The sequence below is a fragment of the Macaca fascicularis genome, chromosome 11 (assembly GCF_037993035.2).
Source record: "Macaca fascicularis isolate 582-1 chromosome 11, T2T-MFA8v1.1".
Taxonomy (NCBI): domain Eukaryota; kingdom Metazoa; phylum Chordata; class Mammalia; order Primates; family Cercopithecidae; genus Macaca; species Macaca fascicularis.
The window spans coordinates 86,452,375-86,480,204 of record NC_088385.1 but is presented as its reverse complement, the minus strand read 5'-3'; the positions used below and the strand labels follow the sequence as shown (position 1 = coordinate 86,480,204).

Sequence of the window (27,830 nt, the reverse complement as noted above, 5' to 3'; positions counted from 1 at the left end):
TTTTGACGAGGATACATTATATGTGGTATTTTGTACTTCCATCATGAGGAATAAAAGTCTGATCAGTTCTTTTTCTATGTCAGCAATCACTGGTAAATTACGTAGATCAGCTGTCAACTCAAAATATTAATATCTGAGACAGGTGTCAGTCAATTTAGAAAATTTATTTTGCCAAGGTTAAGGATGCGCCTGTGACACAACCTCCGGAGGTCCTGACAACATGTTCCCAGGGTGGTCGGGCACAGTTTGGTTTTGTACATCTAGGGAGACATGAGACATCATGTAAGATGTACATTGGTTCCATCTGGAAAGGTGGGACAACTTGAAGAGGGGAAGGGGCTTCTAGATCAGAGGCAGGTTTGCCCCAAGCAGTTCCCAGCTTAACTTTTCCCTTTAGCTTAGTGATTTTGGGGACCCAAGATTTATTTTCTTTCACACCAAACTTTTCAGCCTTAAGAATCCCGTTACATTCTTAAAAATTATTGAGTATCCTAGAGGGGTTTTGTTTGTGTAAATATCACTGTATGGGCATTTACTTTATTAGAAATTAAAACCAAGAAATTTTAGAAATACCTATTATTAATTGGAAAAAAAAGCCCGTTGCATATTTATATAAAGAACATTTTTGTAAGAACTATTTTCCAAATAAAAATTTAGAAAATTGGTCCACTGTGTTACATTTTTGTAAATCTCTTTATTGTCCAGCTGAAAAGAAGACATGCTGTTTCTTCTATCCGCTTCATCCTTCAGTTGGTTGTAATATTACCTATCATGTAACCTTTGGAAATTTTGTATACACTTATGGGAGAATGAGGAGAGGGAAAAGGCAGTAAGATTTTAGCATTCTAAAAAGAGTTTGACCTTGCAGATCCTCAGAAATGGTCTTGGGGACTCACAGGGGTGCTTGGACTATGCTTACTGCTGGCCTAGATCTGTTTTATTATTGGTTGCAAAATAGTGATATTCTAATTCATTCTTTTGTAATTTATTACTTGGAATATTTTATATAGAGAAATTTCCTTTCATCAACTGTTTGGTTACCTTGAGATACAATTTGTACAGATAAGATAGCCTAGATGCCTAATTTTTTTCCTTTAAGGAGACAGAAGCTTTACTGTGTGAGAAAGATGAGAGGACTACTTTTAAGCCCCTTTTGTGCTAATTGAAACCGCCTCCACTTACAAGTGGAGGAAGGACTCCACTAATACAATTGCCTTCTTAAATTATTAAGTTGTAGTTTGTATCTTACAGGTTGCTTATTTTGGTACTATATCAAATAACACTATATAATCTCTTTAAGAAACTTGCTTGAAGAGTCTAGAAAGGATTGGAAGCTTTCCAGTTATCTGATGATACTTTTACCTGTTTCCTTAGGAAAATGTAAAGATTAACAAGACAATGTCTGCAATTAGTTTAAAATGCTTATTTATTGTGAGATATATTAGTATTAACTCCATGTAAGAGAAAAATCAGGCTCTGTTATGGGATATTGAGTTTTGCTGCAGTTTGATTTTATAAAACTCAACTGATTTGCTTCCAGAATTGCTTCAAAATCTTGAGTGCTCTTGAGGCAAGACAGGGAGTTGTAAGCTGTCATAAATGATAAAACCCAGAAACTAAGACTTGGAATGGAATGAAGTCTGGAGAGAAGAGATGTGTATCAGAGTAGTGTAAGCAATAGGTTAATTAAGCATAATGAAATTTCAGTTCTTGTTCTTAAACACAAATGAAAAGGGAAGGTCATCTTAATTCCTTACTTGTATATACTTGAGATGAAATGTGAAGTCAGTTTTCCTCTGTGTAACAATTTTTATTTTAATTGTCTTACAGAATTTTTATGATACAATAGAAATATGTCGAGACAAGTTTATTGAGCCAACTATCTATACATCTTAAAATATTTGGCAGTTTAAATAGTTATTTAATGTGGGTTAGAAGTGGGAAGGACGTGAGTTGAAGGATGGAAGGAAGCTGGACCAAATAGAATAATCTGTCAGCAAAATAAATCTTTTCTAGTTAGACTTAATCTCTTGTTGTTTTTGGACCTGATGAAAATTGTTTTAGAGATTGGAACTTAATAGCATAGTTACGGTTTGAAGATACCTGTTTTAGTTACGTATTTGTAGACTACAAGAAAAATAAATTGAGGCTGGGCGTGGTGGCTCATGCCTATAATCCCAGCACTTTGGGAGGCTGAGGTGGGCGAATCACGAGGTCAGGAGTTTGAGACTAGCCTGACCAACATAATGAAACCCCGTCTCTACTAAAAATACAGAAATTAGCCGGGCATGGTGGTACATGCCTGAAATCCCAGCTGCTTGGGAAGCTGAGGCAGGAGAATCGCTTGAACCTGGGAGACGGAGGTTGCAGTGAGCCGAGATCGGGCCTCTGCACTCCAGCCTGGGTGACAAAGCAAGACTCTTTCTCTAAATAAATAAATTTAAAAAAAATTGAAATAATTTTTGTCTCTATAAAATTCTTCCTTAAAAATCAGATTTTGGGGGGCATCTTCTGAGTAGTACCATCATTCTATGGAAGCATGTCTCGGAAATTAAATATTTTCATTGTTATAATCTGTTTTTTCATATTATTGGAGGTACACAGTAAACCTCACAGTTGAACCTTAAAATATAACTACCATTGACTTTCGGGAAATGGTTTAGTGAATTGCTGCTCCTCCTTCCAAGTTGGAAATTGAAGAGGTGTTGTCTAGTTGTAAATGATGAATGCAGTGACTGAATGTTCACTACAGTTTCGGTTTACATAAATAGTAGATGTGTATTAACTATACTTACACCATAATCACTATCCTTTTTTGTTCTTTTTTGTTGTTGTTGTTCAAGTATAGGCCTTGGAACTTAAAAAAAAAAAAAAGAAAAAAGCCAGACATGATGACGCTTATCTGTAGTCCCAGGTACTTGGGAAGCTGAGGCAGGAGGATCCCTTGAGTCCAGGAGTTAAAGGCCAGCATGGCCAACATAGCAAGACCTCATCTTTCTCTTTCCTACCACCCCCCCCCCCCGCAAAAAGAGTCTATTTTGTCCTTAAAATAATTCGATAGCACATTTAGGACCTTATTTTTAATACTACCTTTTGAAACATTGACTTTCTAAAAAACAATGTGTGGCCCCAAACAAGATTATGGCATGGGTTTAAAAACATAAACAAAAATGTTCCAGTAAATATAGATTTAGTGTAAAAACTTGGTATTAAAGTTTTTGGTAATTAATGATCTGGAAGCATGGCGTGATCCTAAAGTTCTGAAAATTAGAGAAGACTCGAAGTAAGATAGTAAATAAATGAGTGTTAATTTACCATATAATTTTTTTTAATCAAGGGAAGGTTTTGCAGAGGTGGAGTGAAAGAAGAGATCACTCCGATCATCGTCATTTATTTCCAGATCTTTTTGAGTAATGAAAATTCACTTAAAAAAATAGTTGGGGTCTAGTTGCAGTACCAACCCTTGAGGTGGTGGCCTCCATTGACTGTCTCAAGGAGATTTACTTTGTACACTCTTAAGAAAATAATCCTTTATGAATAGTGATAAATAATCCCACATTTCTCCCTATGACTAGTTATTTTTAATGGGCAAATTTCTGTTTAGAATGTAAGGTGGACTATTTTATTATAAGCTATTTATCCCATTGGCACATTGGCAGTTTCATATTTGCCAACACTCAGTACTTTTCCTAAAATGTACCTTTGGCATATACTTTGTAGTTGGATTTATTTTTGTTTATTATATTGTAAACACATAGCCTGGTTAATCTTATTTTTCAGTTAACTGGTATGTTAGTAAATCACTACATGTAATAAAACTTTTCGTTTATTTCTCTTAAAAGTTTGTGTCAGAAGTTCATACTGTGCTATTTAAAATAAATAGGGTTTTTTTTTTTTTTTGGTTTTGTTTGAGACAGGGTCTCACTCGATTGCCCAGGCTGGAGTATAGTGTTGCAGATCATGGCTCACTGCAATCTCCACCTCTTGCGCTCAAGTGATCCTCCCACCTCAGCCTTCTGAGTAGCTGGGACTACAGGTGTGCACCATCACGTCCAGCTAATGTTTTGTAATTTTTAGTAGAGCTGGGGTTTTGCCATGTTGCCCAGGTTAGTCTTGAGCTCCTAGGCTCAAGCGATCCTCCTGCCTTGGCTTCCCACAGTGTAAAATAAATAAAGTTTTTAAACTTTATTTGCTTAAGAATCATGAAGAGAACTTTAATGAATATATGACAGGACTGATGAATCTACATTTAAAAAATCTTCCCAGGTAATTCTGATTAAGGTGTAAACTATAAGTCAAAAGTGGCACCCATTTCTATCAGGTGTATTCCTAAAGGACAGAGAAGATAAAGAAATAGTTCTAAAATGTGTGCATCAACACTTAAAACCATAGACAAGATAGGAGAAAGAAGCAAAGCACCAACAAAAATCTCCATATCCCGTGTACAAAACCTTAGAATACAGAGTGAGTGACCGGGGTTCTTTGGCCACACCAAGGGAGCAAACCTTATACTACTAAACACCTTATCCACTCATTGTTTTCTCATTACACAAAAATGAAGTTGATGAATTTTGGAGTAAGATAGTTATTTGTTATGTAAAGTTAGGTAAGTGGACAGGCTTTCATTAGTATAATGGAGATTCAGCTGCCTATCTTTAGGCTTAGAATTAAATAAATTAAAAGCATTTACTCAAAATATCTGCCATGTAAGAGGTTCTCATTCTCAAAGGATAGCTATTTTTATTTTTAATGACATGTTACCATAGAATCATTTTAATTATTTCCTTGTGGTTAATAATTAACACTTTAAAAACAGCATTTTCTTGATGTTTCCTTACTCCATCTTCACATGCCAAGTGCTAAGAGTAGTTAGTAACCCATAGAAATCTAAGAAAAAGTAGATAGGCTTTTTCTTAGATTTTTCAAGCCTTTGTGTAAATGGGCTTTATGTGATTTGATTTAAACCTTTGTGCATTTCTTAGTCTGGAATCCATAAAGAGCTGGGCTCCTGCTTTTTTGTCTTTATGTGTGAGTGATACTTTTGCCTTGTAGAAGGAAGTGAGCTGAACTGAATTCTAGGGCAGCTTGGCAGTGTGGTCCATTATTTGAAGGGTCTAGAACTAGAATGTGAATGGAAGCAAGAGATTAATAATTGCAGGATATCTAGATTTCCTCATACAGTAAATGCAGTAGAAAGTCACAGGCAAAGAACTAAAAGACTGGGCTTTTCTGGAGCTGGATGATTCTGAGCAGTTCTGATCCTTGATTATTTTGTTGTTAGAATACATCAAAGCCTATTCCCAGGGTGGTTGTGAGGATTAAACAAGATGTTATCAGTAAAAACTGTTGTGTCAAATGAGAACTACAAATGATTTATATTACTGTTTCCTGTCCTTAAAGTTCTGTATCTTTTAAGCATTAGTATGCTTTTTTTTTTTTTTTTTTTTTTTTTTTTTTTTTTTTTTTTTTTTTTTTTTTTTGAGAGACGTCCCAGTGTGTTGCCCATGCTGGCCTTGAACTTGTGGGCTCAAGTGATCCTCCTGTCTCAGCCTCTGATGTAGCTGCAACCACAGGCACGTGCCACTGTGCTTGGCTAAATGCCGCTATGCTTATTGACTGAGATTTTTCTGTCATTTAGGTAATATGTCCTGAATTCCAAGTTGAAATAGAGCTTTTTGAAAATAATATCTTTTGGCATGAAAATCTTTTTTATCATTTATTAAAGTGGCAACATTTAGGTTATTGTTTGAGATTTATTTATCTTTACTTTTTGTTACTTTTCCATTTTACTTTCTGAATATGATTAAGCAGCTGTAACACTATCTGTATTATAATTCCCTGAACTCTGTAGTCTCCTCTGCTTAGTGTATGGCCCCAGCTGATCGTATTACCGTTAACTGATGACACTTAGACTTTTCATAGATGCTTATTGAAATAAGTGTTTGTGAGGATAAGGGGAACATGGTGTAGGGAGAGGGCTTCGGTCTAATATATGTAATAATGTCTTTAAAATGAATCAAACTTTGAAGATTTCCTAGTTTTAATAGTTTTTTTAAGTGTAAAATGTTACTAACATCAAATTTTTGTGTAAGAAAACTATCTTCTTATGGCTTAAAACATTATCTTAAATGTAATAAATTGATTTCTTAAGAAAAGGGTGACAGTCCATGATAAAATTTCAAGTGGTGCAGACAGCCATTGTTGTTATTTCTTAAGTATCCTTCCAGAGATATTTTCTGTTTTTACCAAGACATATGTGTGGATATCCCCAGAGATTTTTTTCTTTCAAGGTTGTTAATGGCATAATGGATTTGAAATCTTTTGTTTATAAGCTAAAAGTTTAAAATTTAAGTTTTTAAGGACAGATTTTAGAAATATTATGGCCAAAAGTTTATTAAAATGTAAGGTTTTTTTTTTGTTGTTGTTTTTGAGATAAGAGTCTCGCTTCTTTGCCCAGGCTGGAGTGCAGTGGCGCTATCTTAGCTCACTGCAACCTCTGCCTCCTGGGTTCAAGCAATTCCCTTGCCTCAGCCGCCTCAGTAGCTGGGATTTTACAGGCTAAGTTTTGTATTAGAGATGGAGTTTCACCTTGTTGGCCAGGCTGGTCTTGAACTCCTGACCTCAAGTGATGCACCCGCCTCGGCCTCCCAAAGTGCTGGGATTGCAGGTGTGAGCCATCACACCCAGCCAAAATTGTACATTCTTAAGGACAGATTTTTTCCTTAGCTATATGGATTTAATCTTTATATTCCGTAGTCTATATGATTACATACTTTAAAAAAAATATAATGGCTGGCCGCAAAGGCTCTCTCCTATAATCCCAGCACTTTGATAGGTGAGACAGGTGGATCAGCTGAGTTCACCAATTTGAGACCATCTTGACCAATATGGTGAAACCCCGTCTCTAGTAAAATTACAAAAATTAGCCGGGCGTGGTGGCGTACACCTGTAGTCCCAGCTACTCGGGAGGCTGAGGCATGAGAATCGCTTGAACCTGGGAGGCAGAGGTTGCAGTGAGCCAAGATTGTGCCACTGCATTCCAGCCTGGGCAACAGAGCAAGACTCTGTCTCAAAAAAAAAAAAGAAAAATAAAAAATAAAGTACAATGAAATGTGTTTTAGCCATCTTGCTAGATATATCAAGTCTGGATTTTAGGGAAGAGGTCTTTAGAGGTAATGATGTGAACCTAGTCAGTCTGTCTGTCTATGGCAGTGGTTCTCAAACTTTAGTGCATAACATCATTTGGAAGGCTGCTTCTTTTTTTTTTTTTTTTTTTTTTTTTGAGATGGAGTCTCACTCTGTCGCCCAGGCTGGACTGCAGTGGCCGGATCTCAGCTCAGTGCAAGCTCCGCCTCCCGGGTTCCCGCCATTCTCCTGCCTCAGCCTCTCGAGTAGCTGGGGCTACAGGCGCCCACCACCACGCCCAGCTAGTTTTTTTTTTTTTTTTTTTTTTTTGTATTTTTTTACTAGAGACGGGGTTTCACCGTGTTAGCCAGGATGGTCTCGATCTCCTGACCTCGTGATCTGCCCATCTTGGCCTCCCAAAGTGCTGGGACTTCTCTCAGTGTAACCTCTTAGCACTTCTGTTTGTTTCTATTTGTCATCTTGAATTGTCCTGGGATACTTAATTCCTTTCATTCTCTGCCTCATGACATTTTCAGTTTATCGGGGAAGGAGGAGATTCCTGTCAGTGCCACTATGAAGGTTGCCCTAGGAAAAAGAATTTTATCTGTGCTGTTAACCTGTTTCCCTCATTTCATTTTCCGTGGCTACTTCTGACTGGGATAAATTTGTAAGAGACTAGACAATTCACTGTGGCTGATTGCAAAGCTCCAAGTACTATTAATAACATTTATAACCCATAATGTCTGTGGTATGTTTGCTCACTGCTTTTTAATGGCTAGTTTTATCGGCAAAACTGTTAATATGGGCCTGGGCACTAACCATAGTGACAGAGTGTATTGTTCTCAGCATTTTCTTTTTACTATTTTTCCTGCAACCTTGTCTAATATAATTGTCTAATATAATAGTTGCTTAAGAAGAGTGAATCTTTTTTTCCATGTCTTTACTTCCTTCCCCACCCCCTTTAATCTCCCTTTTTTTGGACAAAAACTACTTTTGGGGAGTCTGTAGTCTTTTAAATCCAAATATTTCCTTTAAATATCAGAAAAGAAAAAAAATTAACAAGGATGAGCAACAGACAAAATGTTTTCCAAATATCACAATATAATTTTTAAAAACTTGGTTGATGTTCTGTTTTTATCATTGATAGGATTTTTAATTAATGTGAACTCTCAATCTACTATAGTTTATTTTCCTCTTTAGTTGTATAAGAATACAATAAATCTGAATAATTGTAGATAGAAATGTGCATAGTTGTAAAATGGGATTTGCCATGGAAAAAATTTTTTAACACTTTAGCCTTAGTTAGGTGTTGCTTGGTGTAGACAATATGTAGACTAATGGGCTTTCTCTAATCATGTATTACTTCTGTACAAATGGGGAATTGGCTGCTAACTTGAAGAGGACAGGCAGTGTTTTTAAGGACAAGAACAAATAAAGCTTATTTATGTGAAAGTATATGGTTAGATTTGAACTTCTGTATTTACTCACCTTTCCCAATGTCTAAAATGCCCTTGCTGAAATACATTATAGGGATTTCTTTTTTTAGCTTGAGTTTAGATTTTTTTTTTTTTTTTTTTTTTTTTTGAGTCTGAGTCTCGCTCTGTCACCCAGGCTGGAGTGCAGTGGCGCCACCTTGGCTCACTGCAACCTCTGCCTCCTGGGATCAGGCGATTCTTCTGCCTCAGCCTCCCAAGTAGCTGGGACAACAGGTGCCTGCCATCACACCTGGCTCATTTTTTTTTGTACTTATAGTAGAGACGGAGTTTCACCATGTTAGCCAGGATGGTCTCGATCTCCTGACTTTGTGATCCGCCTGCCTCAGCCTCCCAAAGTGCTGGGATAACAGGCGTGAGCCACTGTGCCCGGCCATATTTTTTTTTTAAAGTGTGCTAAAAGGCCAGGAGCAGTGGCCCATGACTGTAATCCCAGCACTTTGGGAGGCTGAGGTGGGTGGATCACTTGAGGTGAGGATTTCACGAGTTCAAGACCAGCCTGGCCAACATCGTGAAACCCCATCACTACTAAAAATACAAAAATTAGCTGGGCATGATGGCAGGTGCCTGTAATCCCAGCTACTCAGGAGACTGAGGCAGGAGAATCGCTTGAATTTGGGAGGTGGAGGTTGCAGTGAGCTGAGATCGTGCCACTGCACTCCAGCCTTACAGATTCATTCCAACTGAATCTGTAAACTTAAACAATTAAACGGCTATTTTATTGTATTATTTATTTTGAAGGATGAATATTCTCTAGGAATTTTAGTGTGATATAACATAAATCTACATTTGTTTTTGAGATTGTTCACTACATTTAATTTACTGATTAAATTCTTATGTGTACTGGTGATGTGCATCTGTATGTAAACATAAGGTTTTATTCAAACACAAGGCAAAAAAATCTTGTTTCTCTGCTTGGTTGTCCGATAAGAGGAACACAAATAACCCTATTACTCACTAAAAAAGAAAAACTGGAAGAATTTCAAGTATTTAGTTTCTTATTAAATTCAGATGGGACCATAGACCTCTAAGTTGAACTTTTTCTTATCCTTAATGAGTTGTATGCATTAATAACTCTTAGCTTGATTCTGGCTTAATTTCTTTTAAAGACTCTTTAAGAACAATTAATTATTGTTTATATTGAATATAACATACTAGGAGGGTGCCAATGCCAGATGCAAAAATTTGTTGGCATCTAGGATTCATGTGTTTTTCTTAACTATCAAATCTGAAATAAAATTTCCTCTAGATTTCTTAGTCTTTCTAGGTAAAGTGACACAAATTTTTGGATATGAGACTGCCTTGGTGCTCTTTCTTCCTGCACCATGATCCCACCTCATAGTCTTTCTGTCATATGCACGTTAGACGTTTTAAGGCCTTATCTTGTTTGACATTGTGGATCTTTCATATTTTCTCCCTGAGAGAAAAAATTTTCCCCCTTTGCTTCGGTGATGCCATACTCCTCAGGTTTCTCCTCCAATTATTTGGACATTCCTTCATAATCTCTTTGTTTTATTACTTCCTTAAATGTTGGTACTCTTTATGGTCCTATTTGAGTCCTCCTTCAGAATCTATATAGGATTTCTCAGCAATCTCAACCCACCCCCTTAACTTAGTTACTCTATGTATATCCTGATAGGTTTTTTTTTTTTTTTTTTTAAAGTATAGGTGACATACAGTAAACTGCATTTTTTTGCAGTGTACAATTCAACAAGTTTTGGCACATGAAACCACCACAGTCAAGGTATTGAATGAACAATCCATCACCCCCACAAGTTTACCCGTGTTCCTTTGTAATCCTTTCCCCTGCCCAAGGCAACTGCTGATCTGCTTTCTGTCACAATAGAGTACTTCACATTTTCTAGAATTTTATATAAATAGAAGCATACATTATGGACTCTTTTTTCCATAAAATCTGACTTCACTGAACGCACTTATTTTGAGATTCATTCATGTTGCCTCTATTGGCTTTGTTTAGGTTTATTCCTTTAACCTTTCAGATGACTCTCCCCAGCTTTGGAGTATTTCTTCATGTGCATAATATACTGTTCAATACTTAGATTACAGAGAGATCTCTGCTGTTTTTTTCCTCTTGAGATGTTTTTCCTCTTCAGAACTCTGACCTGAAAACTAGCTACCTTGGCATTCCTGGACTCCCATTTCCATCTTTTCAATTCAGGGAGAGTGCTGGTCTCTGCCCAGATTCTCCCTCACTAAGCTGCAGTAATTGTAGAGCTTACCTGGTTTGTTTTCTGTCTCTCAGGGTCATTGTTTTGTGCCACCTTATGTTCAGTCTCTGAAAACTATTGTTTTGTATATTTGATCTAGTTTTTGTTGTTATTTCAGGGATGGTGGTAAATCTGGTCCCAGTTATTCCAACTTGGCCAGAACTGGATGTCATTATTGAATTTACTAATCTATATTTCCAGTCCGTATTTTCCTCTTGAGCTTGATACCTGTGTGCTAGTCTGCCTATTGGACATTTTCTGCTTTTTTCTAAAACATCATAATTTTCTCCTGCTAAACCTTCTTGTTCTTGTATTCCTAACGTAGTACCATCTCACGAATGTTTTTCCAAGTTGTTGCCACGAATGTTCTGAATTGACATGTGTCTTCCATATTTCCCCACCTCACCCCCATGTTATGTGTTCATTCACCATATGTTGTCAATTTTAGTTCTAGATATTGCTCAGATTCATCTACTTCTTTCCCATTCTCATTACTATCATACTATTTCAGGCTACCAATATCAAGCAGTTGAATCACTGTAGTAGATCCTAATTTATCTGCCTCTAGTCTGTTCTTTATCCTGCAGTTAGAGCTAGCTTTCAAAACACAAATCTATTCCTACAATTTTCTGTTTTCTTTAGGAAAAGTCCAAAATATATTTAAGGTGGTTTACAGCATTCTTCATGTTTTGGCCTTTGCTCCCTCTGCCCCTTCTGTCTCACCTCTCAAATATTCTATCCTTCATATTCTTGGAAGGATACCTTGATACCTCGGATGTGATATACTTTCCCTCATCTTCAGGTCTCGAGATGTACTGCCCTTTGCCTGAAGGAGTTGTATCCCACATTTGCTTATCTCTATCACTCCAGAAATCTTTCTTGATCCCAGATCTGGGTTAGATACCTTCTATCAGCACTCTATTTTAATTGCTTATTTGTCTCTTTCACATATTTTACACTATATGCTCCACAAGGGTAGGAATTTTATGTCATATTAATTTTTGTATTGACTTTGTCTAAAACAGTTTATGACACATATGTTAATATTCTGAATTGGAGGCAGTAATCATACTTGACTATAGAGAAAGATGCTCTGAGGGCAAAAGCTTTTGAAGTCTTTTTGATAACCTGTTTCTAAATTTATGGACCGCAAGGGCAGAGGCTGAGTTGCTCCATTTCAGAATATTGTTGGAAATGCAGTATCTGAGGCCTCGATAGAGACTTCCTGAAATCTGAATCTGCATTTAAAGGTTGAGAAGGCATGCTGTAAGTTTATTGGTTATCCTTTTTAGCTACATGTTAAAATCACCTGGGGAACTGATGCCCAATATTTAATCCTTCGGTGTAGGTAGGTCCTGGGCACCAATATTTTGGTAAAGCTAGTGCCTAAGGAATTCTAAGGAGAGCCAGGAATAAGAACCTATGTTTTAGTTTTAAGTCCTCTCTCTTTTTAGTCTGGAATTTGAGAAATTGTCATTTCATATTTAGATTTTGAGCTACTTTCATACATTTATTGTAAAGCCTAAATGTTTGGAGAGTGGAGGCCTGGAGCTAATTGGGGCTGTCAGGTTGGCAGCTGTGGTCACTATAGACCAGGACGCCTCAGACTTTAACGTGCATACGAATCACCTGAGGCTCTTGTTACAATGCAGATTTTGTTTAAAGTGACTGGGATTTGTTTAAAGGCCTGACATTGCATTCTTAACAAGCCTCCAGGCAATGCATTAGAAAACTAATAGAGATGCTACACTTAAGCAAATTTATTCTTTCTTTTATTTCCTTAACTTTTCCTTTAAGTACCACAGCAGTACCTGGCATCTTAGCAAGCTGAAAGAATTCCTTCAATTCCTTGATTATTATTGAACAGAATAAAGAATAAAGGGCATTTAACTGCTGGCAATCCCCAGTACCCAAGTGGTAACTCCCTCTCCCATGGGGTGGTGATACGGTGTGGCTCTGTGTCCCCAACCAAATCTCACTTTGAATTGTAATCCCCTTGTTTAGAGGAAGGGAAGTGATAGGATTATGGGGGCGGTTTCCTCCATGTTGTTCTTCTGATAGTGAATTCTCATGAGATCTGATGGTTTTATAAATGTAGTCTCCTGCCACCTTTTGCAGAAGGTGCCTGCTTCACCTTCCACCATGATTGTAAGTTTCCTGAGGACTCCTCAGCCTTGTGGAGCTGTGAGTCAATTAAACCTCTTACTTATAATTACCCAGCTATTATAAACTGGGCAGTTCTTTGTAGGAGTGTGAAAATGGACTAATACAGGTGGTAAAGCTCTACCAGAACTAGGCTTTATGAACAGCTTCCCATGTTAAGAAGGGAAGCCAGCTCTCCCAGAGCTTTGGTTGTTTGATTTATGGGAAGGAGCATTGCATTGCTTTTGGACAGGGGGCAAAGAAAAAGCTATCTTTTGAATCAGTGTGTTAGAAATTTTGCAAAGCTTTGTATTCATATGGAAACACATCCCTCTCCCTTTTAAAATTTATTGATCACATGTACTGCCTCATTGTTACTATTTTTAGTCACTATAACCATTAGATTGACAAGTCCATGTCTCCTGTAACTCCCCCACACTTGACTGGTGCTTTGAATAGTATTGTACTTAAATCTTAAATGCAGTCATTTAAAATTTAATCATTTGATACAACCAAACATAAAACTAATTGGTTTTTCCCTGTCTCTTAAGGACCATCACTTCATTTTTGTTAACCTTTTTATCTTCCTCTCTCATGTTTACAGCAGCTGTTTTAACATGTTTTATGACTGTAAACTGATCTGACAATTTGGCTATTATAGGAAGATTTTATATCATTCAGACACAGTAGTACCTCCAACTGGGCTTGATTTTTCTGTGATTTACTTCAGTACAAATAAGGATACTATAAATCAGTTTGAGTTCTTAGGCCTCAACTAAAACTTGCAGAATTAAATGATTTCCTGTTGTCTACAGTTAAAATAGTTAAATTTTTTTTTTTTTTTTTAAAGAATTTGAATTTGAAATACAAATAAAATGAGGAGGTCAATTCTTAAAAATAAGCACTGAGGCCAGGTGCGGTGGCTCACGCCTGTAATCCCATCAGTTTGGGTGGCCGAGGTGGGCAGATCACCTGAGGTTGGGAGTTCGAGACCAGCTTGGCTAACATGGTGAAACCCTATCTCTACTAAAAATACAAAAATTAGCTGAGTGTGGTGGTGTAATCTAAGCTACTCGGAAGGCTGAGGCAGGAGAATTGCTGGAACCTGGGAGGTGGAGATTGCAGTGAGCTGAGATTGTGCCATTGCACTCCAGCCTAGGCAACAACAGTGAGACTCTGTCTCAAAAAAAATAAAGAAAAAAGAAAGAAACAGGATTTCTTACAGTTGGAATATTTAATTTAGTTTGTGGGTTTTTTTTACTCAAAGTAGAAATGTGATTTCAAATACTTTGTTATTGTAGACAGATAAAGCTATGACCATAAATACTTGAAGTTCTGTATTATTTCGTCACTTTACTGGTGATGCAGAACATAAATGTGAACTCATGATACAACATTTTAAATTCAGAAAAGAACTCTTTGTCAAATCCTAAATCCAATTCTTTGCTTATAAGCCAGGTTTCAGTCCCTCACAAATTAATTTAAATCCTCCCAGGAATGCACAGTGTCCCTGCCAAAGGTTTTCACATGGTGATTGATGAAAAGATTTGCTGAAGAATATGCATTCTTTTTAAATGCATTTTAGGAGCAGTTTAATATAGAGGTTGGAAAATGAAATAAATTCATGACGCTCCATATTTTCATCGTCTTTTATGATTGAACTTTTTCCAAAGAGCTTTTGAAAAGGCACATTCCCTTCAGAATTACAAATCTGAAGCTTCTTCACATAAAAGCTTTAAAGTAATTTGTTTTGAAAGCCTTTCTTTTCTTTAATCTGCTCACATCCTCACATCTATCAGATTGTGGTCTGTATTGCAGGGTATATTTAGCCAATGAGTATCTTTGTAGTACTTAATAAATTAAGTATTTAAATTCCACTAATGCTGTTGAAAGGTTTTTAGGGTCATTGCAGTTGCAAATTTAATTGCTTTCATCTTTTCTTTTTTATTAATGTGGTAACATATACATATATAAAACTTACCATTTAACCATTTTAAGTGTAGAGTTCAGTGGCATTAAATATATTTACATTGTTTTGTAACCATCACCATTATCCATCTCCAGAACTTTTTCATCTTTCCAAACTGAAACTACATATCTATTAAACAATAACTCCTAATTTCCCACCGCCCTCTGGCCAACAACCATTCTACTTTGTCTGTATTAATTTGACTAATCTAGGTACTTTTTAGAAGGGAGATCATACATATTTGTCGTCTTGTGACTGGCTTATTTCATCTAGCATAATGTCTTCAGAGGTGCATCTGTGTTACAGCATGTGTCAGAATTTCCTTTTTAAGGCTGAATAATATTCCATTATGTGTATCTAACACTTCATTCATTAGTAGGTTGGTAGATACTGGCTTGCTTCTTTTTCTTTCATGGCATAGATTTAAAATACTGATTGTGCCGTTGTCTTCTATTGGCTTACAAACGGTTTAGAAATCCACTACAGAAGGGACAAGGAATTTAAGCATCGAAATTCCCACCTGCCCCCCACCATTTTTTTGTGAGCCCAGGAAGACTTTGAACTCCCAGGCTTGAGCAATCCTCCCCACTCAGCCTCCATATAATTACAGGCATGAGCTACCATTCCTGGCTCATCTTCTTTGAATTTTCTTAATGTCATTTGAATCTTTTGTGGCCCAGACTAGATAGGGGAATAGCCTTATCATCTGGCCAGATCTAAACTGAAATACCTGATGGGGCAGCTATATTTGGAGAGTCTGAGCTGAGATACGGAAGATGAAAATCTGGTTGAGGATTCAGGCTTGTAAGGGAAAAGCTTCAAATGCAAATTATGCACCCTAATTTTTTTACCAATTCTTTCTTCTGGTTATAATTTACTTTTTTTGGAGATTGCATATATTTACACTTACTTGCTAGGTGTTTGTATTTCTTTTCTGAATTGCCTTTTCATCTTGATGGTGTGTTTTTTTTTGTTCAGTCACTTAGAATAAAAATTCAAGTGTGAAGAAAGAAAAATATTTTAAAGTTTAGAAATGTAACCTTTTGCTTTATTTTAGAAATTCTTATTTATGTGATTATGCATTTCCTAGATACTAATTCTTTCTGTTCAAGGCCATTTACTCCAGCATGCACGTGGATTTCTTGATTGCAGGTTTATTACTATAGAATGTGTTTGTGTAGATTTATTCCCATTATACTGGCCTTAATTGTACTTCTGTGCTTTAATACAATGAAAAATTGCTTTGCCATTGAAGTTCTGTATTGAGTGCCACAATATATTATTCCCTTAAAGCACTTGTATTGTAATTTGCAAATTGAACATTTGAAAAATCAAAATGAAAGCATGCAGTATAAAGATCTGTCTTTGAAGGATAATGGCGTGCACGTAGGGTACTGTTAAAAAGAAGATTGACTACATTAGCAGCACCTTGATTTTAGCACAGGGGTCAGCAAATTAGTGGTTGTAGGCCAAGTCCAGCCCACTGCCTATCTTTGTAAGTACTACTTTTTTTTTTTTTTTTTTTAAACACCTTTAAGCTCTGTTGGACTTGAGAAGTAAAGTCTTACTGGAGCACAGCCACACCTGTTCATACATTGTGACGGATAGATTTTGGTCTACAACAACAGAGACCTTATGGTCGACAAAGCCTAGAGTATTTACTATCTGTTCTTTACAGAGAAAACGTTTGCCAACTCCTGGTTTAGTAGATCAAAGATCCTTAGATGTATTTTAGTAAGTTTGGCCCAATATACTGAGATGTTTATATGGAATATGAATCCTCATGTGCAGTCCTTTGGCAATATACAGATGAGTCTGAAGGGCCAACATTTGAGCATGTACCCGTTGAGAACAAAAAACCAAAAATTTAATAACTTGATAACAAGGTACAGCGTCAATGTAGCGTGTAGCCTTCCTTTGCAACTCAGCAGATATTACAAGAATTCTAGCAAAATTTGCTTAAAATGTGTCATAAAATGAAATGCTCTAAATATACTTTAATTGTGAAGTAACCAATACATTATAGATCTGACCTCATTGTTTTAAATGGTTGCACACTACATCATTTTATGAGTATGCAAATTTAACTCAGGGGTTCTCAAATCCTGGGCTGCAGACAAGTACTAGGCGGCATAGCAGGAGGTAGGAGGTAAGTGGCTGGCAAGTTTTACGGCCTGAGCTCTGCCTCCTATCAGATCAGCAGTGGCATTAGATTCTCATAGGAGTACAAACTCTATTATGAACTGTGCATGTGAGGGATCTAGGTTGCATGCTCTTTATGAGAATCTAACTAATGACTGATGATCTGAAGTAGAACAGTTTCATCCCAAAACCTTCCCCCTGCTACAGCCCGGTCCATGGAAAATTGTCTTCCATGAAACCAGTCCCTGTTGTCAAAAAGGTTGAGGACTGCTGATTTAACTATTTCCTCATGTATGTATGTATGTATGTATGTATGTATGTATGTATGTATGTATTTGATACTAGATCTCACCCTGTCACCAGGCTGGAATCCCTTGGTGCAATCATAGCTCACTGCAGCCTCAAACTCCTGGGCTCAAACCATCCTCTCACCTCAGCCTCCCAAGTAGTTGGGACTACAAGTACACACCACTATGCCTGGCTATATTTTTAAAAATATTTTGTAGAGACAGTGTTTTGCTATGTTGCCCGGGCTTGTCTTGTACTCCTGGCTTCAGGCAATCCTTCTGCGTTGGCCTCTCAAGGTGCTGGGATTACAGCATGAGCCACTGAGACTAGCTCTATTTCCTTATTGATGGGTATTTAGACTCTCCAACTTTTTAATATGACAGTGCTATAATAAATATCCTAACATACATGTATGATACGTTATATGTATCCTTGACATATGTTTTTGTATATATTGACCTATTGTATATTATATATAATATAAATGTCCTTAACATAAAGAAAAAGCTGCCTTTTATAGTACCCAAAGTAGACTAACATCTGAGCCTGTTGACTATTTCAGTTAAATCTGACCTCTTCATATGGACTCAGAAATATGGTGAAAAGGAAAGGATGTTTATGATGCTTCAAAGTGTTAATTCAATCCTTGAGTTTTATGTGAAAGAGTAATTGAGATAATATGGCTGCCCATTGCCCTATGTAACAAGGAGATTTTTAAAATTAAGATCTTGATTGGCTTCCAGTTAAGGAATCACAGTGTTTAGCTAGAACCAGAGGTATTTACCAACTGAGTCTGTGAAAACATTCCTTTTTACCCTCAAATGCTCACTCAGCTTTCTGTTTTCCAAGTGACATTATTATAGCCTTTAGTAGTCAGATAAATTAAAAGCACATTTTAAAAGCATGAATAGCAGAGTCTCCCTACAGTTTCACAAAATTACTACTTTTTATGATATCCCAAGTGTAGGAGGATTTCTAAAAACTTAGAGAAGTTAAGTTTATTTGCTAAACGACTGTTTAGGTGTGTGTGTGTTTTTGTTTTTGTTTTTTGTTTTTTTTTGAGACACTGTCTAGCTCCTGTTAGAGCCATCCTGTTGCCCAGGATGGAGTGCAAAGGCATAGTCATGGCTCGTTGCAGCCTCGACTTCCTAGGCTCAAGTGACCCTCCCACCTCCGCCTCCCTAGTAGCTGGGACTACAGACATGTGCCAACCTGCCCAACTAATTTTTTTTTTTTTTATTTTGTAGAGACAGGGTCTCATTGTGTTGCCTGGGTTGGTTTTGAACTCTTTTGCTCAAGCAATCTTCCCGCCTTGGCCTCCCAAAGTGTTAGGATTACTGGTGTGTGCTACTGCACATAGTCCCTTTTATTGCAAATTATACAGATTATAGAAGTTTTTTTTTGTTTTTTGTTTTTTTTTTGAGATGGAGTCTCGCTCTGTCGCCCAGACTGGAGTGCAGTGGCCGGATCTCAGCTCACTGCAAGCTCCGCCTCCCGGGTTTACGCCATTCTCCTGCCTCAGCCTCCCGAGTAGCTGGGACTACAGGCGCCCGCCACCTCGCCCGGCTAGTTTTTTTTGTATTTTTTTTAGTAGAGACGGGGTTTCACCGGGTTAGCCAGGATGGTCTCCATCTCTTGACCTCGTGATCTGCCCGTCTCGGCCTCCCAAAGTGCTGGAATTACAGGCTTGAGCCACCGCGCCCGGCCTGATTATAGAAGTTTAAAGCATATATCCAAATGTGTGTGTGTTACTGTTTTTTGGGTTGCTCAATAACTTCTGACTTTAATTGAAAAGTGGAAATGTGGCCACTTAAGTTTTGGGTATGACTCTTCATTTACTGAACCAGCAATGTAATTAAGTCTTTAGCTAGAATAAGAGGAACATTATGTATCTGTCTTACCAAATTTCTGGGCACAGTACCTTCTTGGAATGCTAAATGCACCAAATCTCTAATTCATTGACCATCTCTTAACTTACTAGTCTGCAGTCATCTTTAGTCATTTTATTTACTTTATGGATTTTATAAAGATTTTGAGGTTAGGAATGTTAGAACAGGGGTCACCATTCCCTGGTCCTTGGCCTGTTACAAACCAGACCACATAGCAGGAGGTGAGCCGCTGGCAAGCAAGTGAACATTACTGCCTGAGCTCTGCTTCCTGTCATATCAGCAGGGGCATTAGATTCTCAGAGGAGTGTGAACCTTATCGGGAACTGTGTATGTGAGAGAGATAGGTTGCATGCTCTTTATGAGAATGAGAATCTAATGGCTGATGATCTGAGGTGGAACAGTTTCATCCTGAAATCATCCCCCTGCCTCTGTCTTGTCTTCCACAGCACCAGTGCCTGGTACCAAAAAGATTGGGGACTGCTGTGTTAGAAAACTATATTGGGAATTTAATTTTGATACTTAGTTGGTTATCAAAGGGATTTTTGCCTTTATGTTATACTTGTTTTCATCTTCAACTTTCCCTCCCCCAGAACTGGTGCTACAAGTAAATTATCTAACTTGAATCTTATATTTTTAATCTGTAAAAGGCAGATATGCATAAAGTACCTATTTTGATGACCTAACTCTGTGCCTAGCGTGACAAATGAAATGGTGGTTCTGTCAGTATAGCTGCTAGTTATCCTCCTTTCTGTCTTTATCTAATTGCTTTCTTTTTTCTACATCTTGTCTGTTAACTGTTTTTAGAACTTTAAACTTGCAATAACTGCAGTAATTAATTTTACCTGATGTTAACTCCTATCTTGGGAAAATTTCCCTGAAAAAGCATATCTCTAGTCAACCTATCTTATGTCAGTGTAAATCCCAAAAAACTTGCATCCCAATTTCAAAAAGTTAAACTTTGTATACAATAACATTTGTATCAATTTTTTAAAGTTTCTAGAATCGCATTTAAAGGAATTATAGTTTATCTGACCTTGACTTTACCACCAAATTTAGTAATTATCTCTGCAGTAGTGTGCCTGAAAGTTTAGACATTCACATACTACTGCCATTTCTTTTCTTATGTGTTTTTGAGACGGAGTCTCTCTCTGTCACCAGACTGGAGTGCAGTGGCGCGATCTCGGCTCACTGTAACCTCTGCCTCCTGGTTTCAAGCGATTCTTCTGCCTCAGCCTCCCGAGTAACTGAGACTACAGGCACATGCCACCACGCCCAGCTAATTTTTGTATTTTAAGTAAAGATGGGGTTTCACTATGTTGACCAGGATGGTCTTGATCTCTTGACTTTGTGATCCTCCCACCTCAGCCTCCCAAAGTGCTGGGATTACAGGTGTGAGCCACTGCGCCTGGCCAAAATGCCTATGTTAATATTTATTTGATAGTTTACAAACTTTGCCTTGCCTAAGCAATAATGTCTGTGAAATTACAGGCTCTATATACTAGCTATATATATATTTTTAAATGTATATTAAAGTAACTACATAAACCATTTTGTTTGTATACTACCTAATTGTATTAAATTATCTATTTACTGCTTCAGGCATCTCTTAAAGATCATTTAACCTCTGAATATAATTCTCTTTCTCCTTTTTTCTCTTTCTGTATAAAGCTTGACCACAGTTAAATCTTTTTCTCTATAGTGAGATATGGGTTTTTGGTGGACAGGAACTATTATAAAGATTTGTTGTATACAGTAAATCTGATAAATATGAATATACGCAAATTATTATTACACTCTTTTCATTTTAATATTTGTAGATGCATGTCGGGGAAGGGGACTGGAAATGCCAGTATTTTGTATGTAGACTTTCACTCCTTATTTCTCAAATGGTTTGTTCCTTACCTCCACTCTTGACTATTACTGATGTCTCAGAGTCAGACATGTCTTTAGTTCATTATCTACAGAGAATAAACTGTCTCCATGGGTATGCGATAGTTGCCTGACTGAGGTGGCATGCAGGGGAGGAGTGTCCTTGGTACTGCTACTACAGCTTTTTCTTAATCAACTGAATTTAAGATTCACTAATTTCCTGAAGACTTTCATCATTTCTCCAGCTTTTCCCCATCCCTTCCCCTTGCCTTTAGGAGCTTCTCATTGAATTTGGATTTTTGGATTAGGGTAACTCAATCAATATAATGCAAATATTCCAAACTCTGAAAAAAACCGAAATCTGAAACACTTCTGGTCTCAAGTATTTCGGACAAGGGAGACTGTACCTGTATTAATATAAAAATAATTCTTTTAAAAATGGTTGAAGATAATGAAGCTCAGGATACGGAGGGACATGCCTAAAGTTACGTGGTGACAAAACCTGATTCTAAAACACATGTTCTTAATTGTGAATCCTGGACATTATCTACCAAAAGCTGTTGCTTCTTTAAATTGCTGTAATCAAATCACAGTGAGCTGACCCAGTGGGCCTTCAGATTATACAGTGAAACACTATAGTTAGGAGCTAATAGCTCTGAAAGTATTTTTGGAAAAGTTCCGTATAATATTAATAATGTTGTTATTGATAGGTTAACGTTACCAAGATCTGTTCATTTGTTTACAAGTTTTAGACCTATAACATGGATGTTTTTCCTAAGTACTGATAAAGGAAGATGATTTTGTGCAGGCCCAGATGAGAACAGAGGAGCATTTCTTCCTGGAGCGAGCTGCAGAGAAACTGGACTCCTTAGGCCACAGCTGGATTTCAGTTAATTAGCCCTCAGATATTTGTAAATAGAGTATACTAGCCCTTACACAGCACTAATGGCCTTTGGGTAATAATATAAGCTAGTCAGTTAATGCTTCACTAAGTTTAGTGACAGGTCCAGTATCATTTCAGTTTCTACCCATATGCTGCAAAGGTTCCCAAGCTTTCTCCGTTCATCACACTCTTAGTGGGCCAGTAATCTTTTCTTGGTGTCCTTAGATCTAAAGAAATATCAAATAGTTTTATTTTCTTAGTAGTTTGGTCCAAACGATGTAAGTATTTATGTCCTAACAACTTAGTAGCCATTTGAATAAATAATATATGAATTATTGGAGGAAATATTTTTATTTCATTCTTAAGTAATCAAAATTTCTAATGGGATGTGTGCATCTCTTGGACACTGTACAACTTCTTAAAACTTGGAATCCGATTAGAAGCTCTACCCTCATTGCCTGTTCCACATTGATTTTTTTTTTTATTTTTTTTTTTTTGTGGTGGGGGTGGAGGGAGCATGATTCTTCTTTTTTACATTACAGAGACTCAGTTTTGTAAACCTGTGATGCTATGGAAAGGGTAATAGGATCTAATTTTGAAACTGTGGACTGTTGAGTTAGTGGTTCATGCAGTATTCTACAGATTACCTAAAATTACTTTGTTTCCCTCAGAAATTTGAAGTGTCTGAGGTGTCTGAGTTCACTGAACTTTGGTGTGTTGTTTGGAAACCATCTTAGGGTTAGGTTAGGACAAGTAAGTGCAAACCTGTTTAGAATCTAAGGGAATTTTAAAGCCAAGTTTCAGTTTAGACTTCAAGTAAAGTTGTGTTTTCTTTACCTTGGATTTTTAGTTTTACCTTATGTGAAAATGTTTTTGCTAACAAAAAAGCACAAAGCTTTCTGTCTTTGCCCACAGATTTTTTTGAAAAAGAGAATTAATTACAAAAGTTTTTATTTAAAACTTTCTGAAGCACAACACTCCTTATGTACCGATTATTTGATAAAGGGAATAGGAAAGCAACTGAGGTAGAGAGAAATGGAATGTTTGTCTTCTAGTGTCCTAATTAAATCTTCCACTTAGGTGACTGGGTCAACAGTAACGTGTTTTGAACATTGAAGGGAGGTATGTAAATGAATACTTCATGGTTGTAATTGTTAGGCATATAATTTGATCCAAACTATGTAATGAGAAAGGCATATGATTATCATTCTTTAAAAGGCTTACGCTGCACAAGAGCATTTTTCAGTAAATGTCAAAACTGAGACAAAATTAACTTGTTTTATGTAGACATTTTGTTTTCTCTCTTTCTTATAAAAGTTTTGGTCTGTCCTTATGAGATGAAATCAAGAACTCTGGGTCCTTTAAAGTAAAGCAAAACCCAATGATACGGGGTTTTGGCAATTTAAACAAATCTAAAATTTCAGTTACAAAGAAGAGGAACCACATAATAAGCACATTTATACTGAAGGAATGTTTTTCCTTCTAAACAACTGTTGTATGTTAATGTTTGATTTGACACATCTGAATCAATAGTGTTATTGTCTTACCATTTGCTTCATACTAACTTGTGTGAATTTATAGAGCAGCATGACACATAGTAGACCAAAATTCATGTTTGGTCACGTAGTAATTATTTAGTCAAATGTCAGTGAAATATTTTTTATATTGTTAACATTCTAACCAAACATTTACATATTGTTTTATTTTTGCTATGTAAAATTTTGGTATTCCCTGACAGCTGAAAAATAGCAGGTAAATGTTTGAGTATCTCTTTTCACATAGCTCTAGCTTACTCTGCTTTTACTTTTCCCTTTGTAGATTAGAGCCACGAATATAAATAAACTCCAAATGAGCTGACGGTTCAGTGGATGATTTCTGATTATCTAGGATTTAGAGTAGGTTTCGTATGTAAATGCTGTGCTTTTGGTGGGGGAGGAATTTTTGTAAAAATTTCTTGTTGAAACATCAGAATTAGCTAGTTTCAAAAACTCTACTAGTGGACGTTTTGGCAATTTTATATAGGCTTTGAAATGTCTTTCAAGTGCTGTCTTTGTACTTTCAATTAGCATTTAAATGCTCATTCACGGCAGGGGATACCTGGACGTTGAAGATTTTCTTGGTTTCTACTTTTATACTCTGTGATAAGAAGTTTGTGTTGTACCTTAAATTTGTTATGTGTATTTTCATTACTTCTTTGAATATTAAGTATTTTGATTCATATAATCGGCAGGGTGTCAAACTAAAGCAAATGAAAGTTAAGGGTACTATATAAATTGATAAGTATCTAACTTAGTTTCCTTCTTCTTTTCTTTCCTCCCTCTGATATTTAAGTAGCTACTATATGCCACACACATTGAAGGCACTAGTGAGTCAAAGATAAACAGTGGTTCTTGTCACATAGTATAGAAAATAGTGTGCAAAAATTACCTGAAAGCAAGAGTTGCCTTTGTAATACAAAATATGAATTGACTGGTATGTAAGAATGTAGCAGGAACCAAAAATAAGGACACTGTCTTAAGCCTTAAACAATTAAAAAAAAAATTTCTATTATAGTAATTAACTTTAGTCTCATGAAGAGCTGGTATGGTTTTGTTTTTTGAGTTGTTGATCCTAATGTAAAAATGACTTTGTATTGAAGACTGTTACCTCAACAGTAGCTTGCTGTAACAGAAACGATGTTTTGCATTCCAGGTTCCAAGTGTTTTATTTTTGGTTCCAATAAGATCAGCTATTATGTTATTAATGGACTAAGTTTTGTCTCTCTCAAATTCTTATGTTGAAACTCTAGCCTCCAATATGAGGGGTATTATGTTCATCAATAAAGCTCTGATTAAAATATGGTAGGTATGTCTACTTAATAAAATTATTGTGCAGCTGAAGAAAGGAATGAGGAGAATCCACTTCTGCTCTTAAGTATGGCAGATACAGGATTTCTCTTATTTCTCATGATTTCCACCAACTTCTTCCTCCAGATGTATTTATTCCAGTTAGAAAAGATTGCTTAAGAATTTGTAGGATGCTTGTCATTAAAAGAACTGTACTGGTTGCTAGCAGAATTTTGGAGGGAAGTTGTGATTCATCAAGTAATCCCTATACTAAAAGCTGCCTGGAATGTTAGATACATACTGTATCCATAGGGATACTATGTGTGATGAATAGGTTCCCAGTTCAGTGGATAATAGTGTTGCTATGGGAAAGAGCATTCAGAATTTTAACTTCGGGTATCACAGTTCACCTCCCAGTTTATCTCCAAGATTATTTGTCTCATCTTGGTAACTCATTCATTTTATGAAACATTTACTGAGTATTTTATTTTTTCCTTTCTTTTTTCTTTTCATGTGCTGGTAAGGGAGTCTAGATTGTTGAGGGGACAAGAGGAGGGAAAGTTAGTGTTGTGGGGCTGGGTCTCAGAAAATGAAAACAAAGATAAATAAAATAGCATCCCAGTGCTCTGGGAGTTCATGGCTACCTGCCTCAACTTTTGCTTTCTGTTTATATTAATCTATGATAATTTATCAAGTTGGAGCCTATGGTGAGAGATTTTTGAGTCCATGTGCTGGAGAATGAGTGATGATTTCTTTCACAGAATAGAAGACTAGATGAGACCATTCTTTATTCTTTTCCAGATTTCATACTTTTGCTTCTCCTACTATTCATTAAATGACCTCCCCCCTTTTTTAAGGAACACCTTGATTTAAAATGCCTTTTATGCTATTTTATTATTTCTGTTCTAGGACGTCTATGAGGTATTTTTATACATTTTAAAGTTAACTAGAGTGTGTGGTTTCATACCTCTTTTTTAGAAAAGTAAATTTTTTGATACGTATTTTTTCTTCTGGATGATGCACCCCTACTTTCCAAATAAATTTCTTCATGATTTTGATTGGAGTTTTAATTTATGAGTTAAGAGACTATTGACACCTTCACAATACTAGGTTTTTCTTAATTTAAGTGTAGGTTTTAATTTGTATTCCTCAGTAAAGTCTTACAGCTTTCTTCATACACATACTATTTTTTAGTTTATTTATGGTTGTTACTAAAAATTTTTTAACTGGCTATTGATGTTACTTTAGGAAATTTTTTGCTTATTTACTGAAAAAAAATCTTAACTCATAATTCTAAAATGTTTTTGTTTTTTACAATATCATTTCCTCTAAAATGATGGTAATTTTGCCTCCTTTCTGATGTTAAAATTGTCTATTCTTATCTAATTTTATCAACTAGCACTTTCAGAATAATGATAACAGTTAATGTTGATAGTGGACATCAATGCTTTGAGTCTGATTTTACTTTTAAATTTTGCTGGTATGTTGTCATTAAACAAGATATTGTCTAGTGATTTGAGAAGGTTTTTGAAAGTCTTAAGAGAGATTTTTTTTCTAATGAAGACTAATTTCTTAACACTTTGGTGTCCCATACCAGATTTCTTTCACTGACTCTGTTTCCACTTAGGATATATCATTTTTCATGGGATAAAAATTGCCTATGCCATTTAACTTGTCACTTAACTAGTCTTTTCACTTTTATTCCTGTTCCTGTTCTCTGCATTGCTATACTCGGGTTCTTCCCAAAAAGAATTTTGATCATTTTGCTCTTATCCCAAGGAATTGTGTAGTATTGTAATATCATTCCAAGCTATGGAATGAGAAGTCTAAACTTCTTGGGTTATCTATGATTTATGTTCCCTCTGTGCCTTTCGAATCCTCACCTCTGTCAAAAACTGAGGCTTTGCGATCATACCCCGCTTGCTGGCTAACATGTTAGCTTGTGTATTCTGGCAAAAGACACTAGTCTCCTGGGTTAGTTAGAGTCAAGAACAGTTTAGACTCATAGCAATAACAGTAGCTGCAGTATCATAATTTTTTTGTGTTGTTTCCCCAAGCCCCACTCTTGGCAGGTTGATATGACAAGGGCCAGGTGACACCGTATAAGCAGTCTGTTGCATTTCAGGAGAACTCTGAATCTCAACCTGCTTGCTCCTTTCATTTGCCCTTTCCATTTCTGTCCTCAGACTTCTTCTCTTTATCATCCTAATGTTGTAAGACTCCATCTCAGACAGATGCTTTCTTCCATGTCCTCCATTGTAGACCTTGTCTTTATCAAGCTTGGTACCCCTTTCAATATGTTCCTCCTATCTCCAAATATTCCAGTGTACCTTCTTGATTTGCACAGTAGCTTCAGTGTTTTCTTCTCTCTGCATAGCTTTTTTTTTTTTTTTTTTGTCTGATTGCTATTGTCTTCACTGCCATACTGTTATACTTTGCTGTGGTCAGTTCCTTGGTGTCTCTACAGAGAGGTTTTCTTTTTGTTGTTTGTTGGAGAGGGGTCGTGGGTTCTCACACAGAAGCCTTTAGGGCAGTGTATTGGTTAGGAATGTATTCAGTTGCAAGGAGCGGATAACCCAGCCCATAGTGTGTATAATGGATAGAGATTTGTTTCTTTTTTTTTTTTATGTAGAAAGTGTAGAGTTAGATAATTTCTGGTGTTGATTCTGTTTTTTAGCAACCCTCTCTTGTAAGCTTTTTCAATATGCTGTTACGTGTAATTCTTTTTTATATATATCTGCAATTCCATTAAAAACCATTTAAATTGTAACCATTCTTTAAATTACAAGGTTTTTTATAGTCTTTTCTGACTCTCCAGGTAAAAATACTCTTCCTTTATATGCTCATAGAATATAAAGCTAGAAAACGGGCCTTTATCCTAAGTTATCTATCTATATATGTATTATCTTTTCTACTGGGTTATAAATTCCATTTCTTTAGTGTATCCTTTGTTACCTTCTGCAGAATGCCTTAAGGT

At 36.4% G+C, this 27,830-nt stretch overlaps 1 protein-coding gene across 5 annotated transcripts in view; it reads left to right on the top strand.

Moving 5' to 3' along the window:
• PAWR (pro-apoptotic WT1 regulator) overlaps positions 1–27,830 on the top strand; it is an 87,711-nt gene that overhangs the window by 24,591 nt on the left and 35,290 nt on the right. The window lies entirely within an intron of this gene.